The sequence below is a fragment of the Herpailurus yagouaroundi genome, unplaced genomic scaffold, assembly GCF_014898765.1.
Source record: "Herpailurus yagouaroundi ecotype Mexico unplaced genomic scaffold, PumYag 163, whole genome shotgun sequence".
NCBI classification, from domain to species: Eukaryota; Metazoa; Chordata; class Mammalia; order Carnivora; family Felidae; genus Herpailurus; species Herpailurus yagouaroundi.
The window spans coordinates 48,552,062-48,559,532 of NW_024412404.1; positions in this window are offsets into that span (position 1 = coordinate 48,552,062).

Below are 7,471 nucleotides of genomic sequence, written 5' to 3' on the forward strand. Positions count from 1 at the left end.
GAGCTGGGATTTAAACCTGGGAATGCCTGACTCCACCCCCATTTTCTGTTGTGAAGGCCCCTCTCCCCCCAGCCCCTGAAAATTCAGCTTTCCTGCTGTTTCCCAGAAAAGGGCTCTGGCTAGCCAAGGCCAGGGAGGGTTCAGACACTGAGGCAGGCAGCATTTGGCTCCAGTCCAGCCTGAGCTCCGTGGCTGGAGAAGCTATTTATGAATTCTGCCCGTCTCAGGTCTGGCAGCACAGCTACCTCAGCTGGGTCTTTTCACAGGAGACCCGTCAGGCAGGTAGCAGAACATCACACAGAGCCTTTGTCTACAGGACACAGTGTTTTCCCCTGAGAAGTTTGTGTTGGCCCCGCTGGTGGGGGCAAGGGAAGTAGAGGCCTCCAGCCTTCTGCCCGCAGGGCACTGCTCCAAGGGGGCAAAGCTTGTGGCTCCCGAGAGTGAAAAGGTCAGAGGGAAGGAAAGGGAACTTGAGAGGAACCCAAGTAGAAACTCAGGAGAGGAACAGTCCGGGTGGTACTCAGGACAGTGGATTAGGAACTGCACAAGAGTAAATCGGGTTTACATTGCCAGGCCGCAGAGGGCAGGGGGAACAGTTCAGGCTAATAGGTCACTGGGGGCCAAATCCTGCCCCTTGCTGCTTGTGAGGTCTCAGGCAATTTTTTGATCTTTCCGAGCCTCAATTTCCTTATCTGTTGTGTGACGGAATTATAAAAATATCTTGCTGGGTGTGGTGAGGACCAGACACCTGGGAGGGTGCCAGGCACAGTAGTCACTCAACAAATGGTGGGGTCTTTATGAAATTTTGTAAACATTCCCTCAGTTTCCAGATTTAGGAGCTAATAAAGGCCGGGGCTGCAGAGAACACCCGGGCAATGGTGTCAGATGACTGTTGACTGAGAAAAGGAAACGAAATCACCATGAATAGACCCACATTTAGAGGAACTCTGTCCTAGAAACAGTTGGGGGGAAGACGATCTGCTCCTAATCAGGGAGCAGCCAAAGGAAGAACTGTGGAATTTAGAGTTGTTGACCCATAATTGTTTTAAAGTCAGCATGTGTATGTGTGCGTGGGGTGTATGTGTATGTGTGATATTTGTATGTATTGTGTGGTCTGTACATGTGTGTGGTACACTGCGTGCAGTGTGTGTGTGTGTGTGTGTGTGTGTGTGTGTAGTGTATTGTGTGTGGTGTGTATGTGTGTGATATGTGTGTATGTGTGTGATGTATATATATGTTGTATGGTGTGTGTATGTGTGTGGTAAGTGGATGTGTTGTATGATACGTGGATGTGCTGTGTGGTGTGTGTGTGTGGGGGGGTGTATGTGTGTGGTTTATTGTGGGCGGTATGTGTATCATCTCTCACAGTAAGATTTCGTCTTCTTCCTGGAGGCCTTGTAGTTCACCTTCACGAATGCTGAATAGCAAAGGAAGGAAAGAAACTTATTACATAAACGCTTGGTCCCTTAGCCTACGCTTTTTGTTTAACTTTCCCAAAGGCTCCCAGGCCAGGAACATGAGGCTCAGAAGGGCCACTTGTCTAAGCTCAAGCCATCTGGTTTGTGGCAGAGGCCAACCCTGGAGCCCATCTGCCTGAGAATAATGGTAGGTTCTGTTGACCTGACTCCCGAAAGAAGCACCCCTCAAATGCAAATGGAGCCAGGGTTTTGTTCTTGGGTCTGATCTTCAGGCAGCTTTCTTGTGGGATGTCACCTAAATACCTGAGCTCTGCTCTGGCTCCAAGGCCCGCCACTTCCTGCGCAGCACTTCACCACCTTGGGTTTATTTTTGTCAGCTCTTCCTCTGAGCCGATCCTCACCCCGGTGAAGCAGGCTCAGTGAGAACAGAAACAGCTTGGGGTGCTGGGTCTGGCCCCTGGGCTGGGGCAGAAACGGCAATCCTGCCTCAGCCCGTCGGGCCAGAGTGTTCCTGAGACAGCTGGAGGGTTATTCTGCACGTTCTGCCTGGAATCCAGCGTGGCTGGGTCCCCGGAGAGTTCCAGCTTCCTGCCATTCCCGGAGGCCCCTACAAACTGCCACAGTTTCCCTCCTCAGCATGGCCTCAGCAAAGTCAGGCTTCAGCTGCAGGCACTGAAGGCTGCTTGTTGTAGTTTATTGTCCTGAGCAAGTCCCTGCAGACCCAGCGAATGACAGGCAGGCATCTGCTGGGCTAAACCAGGAAGTGAGACTCCCACTGATAGCTTCAGACATGCTCTTGTACAGAAAACCAAAATGGTACTAGTTTCTTTATTCCTTCACCAAATAATCTATTGTCAAGCACCTACTAAGTGTCTGATGCAGAGGCGGGTTTTTTGTCCTTCTGGAACCTACAGTCCAGTGGGGAGCCATTGTGAAAAGAAAGAGCTGAGCCTGGGAGAGGGCCATAAGACCAGAGGAGCATATCCTGGGAATGGTATCTTGTGACCCCCTTGGATACTAGGGCACACACACTGTCCGGTGGTGTCTGGGGAAAGCCCTTCCATGGAACAAGTTCCAACTCATCTCTGGCTTTGTTGCCTGCAGCTCTGGGCCACTGCTTTTTATGACATCTTCCCTGTGTTATGCCTGCAAAATTTTTATAGAGCTTCCTGTACCTGGGATGCAGAAAGCACATGTAGCCTTAATACTTCCCCAGGGATTGTGCAAGAGCTCAAGACCTTCACAGGTAGTACTTAATGTGCTCCCAGGCCTCTAGTATTCCCTGGGAAAGCTTGCTGTCAGGGCGGTTACTGACTCCAACACCTTTGAAAGTGAGCTAGAGCCAGCACTTTTTTTCTTTGAGATAGGGGATTCTCCCAGAGGGTAATAATGCCTGTGGGAATGACTTTGGTCCTTTGAAGAGAGGCATTTGCTCTTAAGGTCACATGGTCATGCTTAGTAAAATCTTACTGGCTTCAAAGAGGCTGTGTAATTTGAAAAAAAAAAAAAAAAACAAAAAACCCAGCCCCATTGCCAGAAGTATTGAGGCACCGGTGAAGACGTGAAGGTTATATTGGAAAATTCTCAGGGAGAGGGTGTTGCACAAAGAAGTATAGGCTTTAATACATACCTGAAGAGGAAGAGAAGGAAGAACTTTTCCGCCAGCAGGAAGCCCCAAGAGCATCCAATAGAAGCTGTGCAATTATGTAAACTTCTTTAGTCAATTGGCTTCTTCAAAATAAAGAAGTATGGTAATCCTTATCTACATACAGTGTAGAGCTTCTCAGAGGCCCAGAATATTGTCATATTTCTTTTTTTGTGAATTTTTAAGCTGCAAATCTGATGGCCTTAATTTCCTTTTTTTAAAAATTGTTTTTAATGTTTGTTTTTGAGACAGAGACAGACAGAGCATGAACAGGGGAGGGGCAGAGAGAGAGGGAGACACAGAATCTGAAACGGGCTCCAGGCTCTGAGCGGTCAGTGCAGAGCCCAACGCAGGGCTTGAACTCACGAACCGTGAGATCATGACCTGAGCCGAAGCCGGATTCTCAACTGACTGAGCCACCCAGGCGCCCCCTTAATTTCCTTTTTTTGACACTGCAAATTCTGTAAAAGAAATCATATCCATATACTTTGTTGCAAAATGTGAATTATTGACACTGAACTAACTGTGTACTGTTTGGACAGGGTCCCTTAAATTTTCTGACATTTTTTTTGTATGGGTGTTTTTTTTTTTTTTTTTTAAGTTCTTATGAGAAAGGGAAGGGAGGGTAAATAAACCACTGGGTGTCTGGGTATAATTTGAAGGTTCCTCCATCTAGATTAGCAATCTTCTCTTGATTATTCTGTTATATATAGCGGTGCTGTGAGAAGGGGGAAAGTATTTTTCAAAATATTGGAGTTTTGCATTGCTTTTTTGGTAATAAATAATCAAGGCTACAAAAATTTTTTCTAAATAGAAAAGAGAAATTTTATAAGAAGACGGTATTAACCTAATCATCATGTAAGCACTCTGGATGAAGGAGTCTACAAAATTTTGTTTTATGATAACTTCTCTTAGAGTCTTCATTCATGAAGGGGGATGGGAGTAGGGAGGTGAGGGCAGAAAGAAGGGTTTCTCTTAAAATACATTAGTTGTGTTTTTTAAAATAGTGTAACTTGCTTAAATTCCTTATATGACATTAACATTTGTTAGCTAGTGTTTGTATTGAATAGGGTCTATGACTGACACAACTTTGCAGTGTTGGTTCCATTCTGTTCTAGTGCCTAGACATTTACCTTATCTCTTCAAAGGAGTCTTGTCTTTAAAAAATTGAGGTATGGTTGATGTGTAATGTTACCTTAGTTTCAGGGGTACAACATAATGATCTAACAGTTCTATATGCTATGCTGTGCTCATCATGAGTGTAGCTACTGCCTGTCACCATATACCGCTATTACGATACCATTGACTATATTCCCTGTGCTATACCTCTCATCCCTGTGACTTCTTCATTCCATAACTGGAAGCTTGTATGTCCCACTTCCAAAGGATTCTCAAGAGACGATGGCTTACTGGCATAGCAGGTACTGTCTAGTTTCCTGGATAAAAATATGCAAAATCATAGAAAAACACTACATGCAGGATCTTAGGCCATCAGCCAAACCAGAGATCATAGTGGTTAGATCACAGCACAGAAAGAATCTGGGAGGCCTTTTGTGTTCTACACTTTCAGAGCAGTCAGAAGACCTATGGTCACACAGCCACACAATCCAGTAATAGAACAAGGATTGAAATTCAGGCCTCTTGCCTTCTAGCTCAGGTCCCATTCTACTATATAAGTACTTTCTTATGTAAAAAGAGTGCCATGGTCAGGTAAGTTCAGTAAACATTGGGCTAAAGAGAATTAAATAGACTAATTTATGATAGGATTTCTCAGAGCCTTTAAAACACCATTTTTTATAGCGATCCTCCAAGAGGGGAGATGATAAGTAGTTTTCCCCAGTTAAGTTTATCCTAGAACCCTTCTGTGATAGAACATCTGCAGAGCATATTTTGAGAGACACTATGTACTGCTTTGTCTCTTAGATAAGTTTGAAGTTTTTTTAAAAGATAAATTCATAGTTATTGGAGCTATGACTTTCAGAAATGTTAGGAGGTTCAGTTTATAACTCTGGCCCATAGAGGTCAACATAATGGAAGGTAGCTACCATACCTGACTAGAATGACTACTGGGATGTCCCAAGATGACATTCTGTCTCTTTTTAGGACTATTGCTATCCTAAAAACCAATTTTGTTTCCCTTTGCTTCCCTGTTGTGGTTGCTTTGAAGGTGCTTTGATTGACATATAGAGGAAAGTTGGCACTTCTTGGTGGAATACCACTCTGTATTCCACAGAGTGGAATAATAATTCTGTACATAATAATATACTGTATTCCAGAAGTTCTTGATCTTCTCTGGGACATGACTGTTTCAGGGGTCTCTTAAAAAAGTTATAGACCCCCTGGGCTGAAAATGCATATTCATAATAAAATTTTAGGGTGGACTTCTTATACCCTTTGAAGCTCATCAGTAAATCACTGACCTAGATTCATTGCTCTCAAAAAGAACTTTATAAAACAAAATGCACACACACATACACAACACAAGAAATGGTAGTGGTAAGACTTTAGGTTGCCCCCTCAGGAGTAATTTTTTTTCTTTCTTTTGAATTCTTGGTTCTTGATGCCTTGATATCTACTATTTCCTGTTTCGATGCTGACTTTGTCAATCGTGCCATAGGGCTGCCAATCATGTTGCTTTAAATGCAGGGTTTGGGGATTTCCTGGAACTGCTTTAAGATGTCAGTCCTTGTTTTTCTTTCTGGAAACTGCCCTTTTTGGAAAGAGACAGAGAGACAGAGAGAGGGAGGAAAGCAAAGACTGAAGGGCAAGACATATGCAGAGAAGAACCATACGGAATAAAGGAAGGCAGCTGCGTATTGTAGGAAGAGGTACTACGACTGGCTATAACTTGCCTGGAGACAGACCTCTTCCCCTCTCTAGGCTTCAGTTTTTACATTACTATGCAAACAAGTGGACCCAGCGAGGCCATCTCCCGGGACTTTCTTCTGCTTCTGACCTTCCATGAAGCTAACTTCATTTTTAACATAAACATCTAATAATACAAAACAATATCTCCCTTGGCTTGCTCCTCACCTCTTCTTATTTTCCACTACTTTTATTTTGTTTTGCCCAAGATAGAGGTTTGATTGCTTCCTTTCCTTAACTTCCTTTTCTATGTGTGTCTCCATCTACCCAGCACTGGCCTCTTGGGCCACCCTCCACTCCTTTCCCTGCAGATCAGGTTCTCTTAATCACAATCCATGATCATTCATTCCTTTTGTGTGTGTGTGGTTTTTTGGTTTTTTTTGTTTTTTTTCCCCAGTACAAAGAATCTCTCATTTCCACACCCGGCCCCCTGGGCTCTACTGCCTCTTAGGAGTTGAACAGAAACTATTGCAGCAAAGACAGGATGGGGGCATATAGGCATCTTCTGTGAGCTCAGTGCTCACTGGAGAGAAGAGGATGAACTCTGAGAAGTGTGCAGCCTAGGATCCTGTGTTCCAGAAGAATGCAAATAAAGCCCCTGGCGACACAATTCAGAAGCGCTTCTCTTCTCTGACTCAACATAATTAATTCGATGGAGGGTGTGACAGTTGTAGGAAGTACTGGAAAAGCATCTGCTTGCATGGTCTTGTGATTGCAAAATTCTGAGGAGCTGAAGTTTTTATAGGTTTAAAACTCAGGCCAGGTATGGGAGACGTGTTGAAAATATATGGGCTTTTGGGGAAAAGATGATCTATTGGAGTTCCTGAATCTGAATTTAGTTTGTTTCTACATCCTAAGATAGCAGGAGTGATTTGGTGGTGGAAACAAAGATAAATGCACCAAGAAAACCTCTCGAAACTTGAAATGGGGAAGTAAAACCATATCAGCTTTTCTTGGTACTATTTAAAAATATTGCATCTACTTCTTTGTGGCATGCTGCCCATTAGTCTATGTTTTTTAGTCTAGGAAAGATGTTCTTAAAAATGCCCCCATCAACAGCTTCTAAATATCATTCTAAGCCTCCCTCCCAGCACTCCCCCTCCTCTCTCACTTCCAGGACCTTAAATGCACTCCACAGATAGCAGGAAGCTCTGGGGACCAAAATTGGCTCAGATATTTAACTTTTATTCAAGAGACTCAAAGTTGAGTGGCAGAAAGAATCCAGTCAAGGCCTAGGTACCAGAAGGTCTGGGCTCTCCTGTCAATGTTGCCCAGCCCATGCAAGGGACACTGAGACCTCATTGGTACTCTGGCTCTACTACTGACTAGCTGTGTGGCTTTGGGCAACTCACTAAACTTCTCTGGGTCTCTGTTTCTCTGTTCGCAAAATGAAAGGTTTGGACTAGGGATCCCCCGCATTTCCTTTATCATGAAAGTCCTATGATTACCAGTTACCGGCTCAAGCCCCATTTTCCTCATATTTAAAGCCAGGAGAGTAATAGCTGCTTGTCCACGTCACAGGGAGGGGGCAAAAGTATATGTG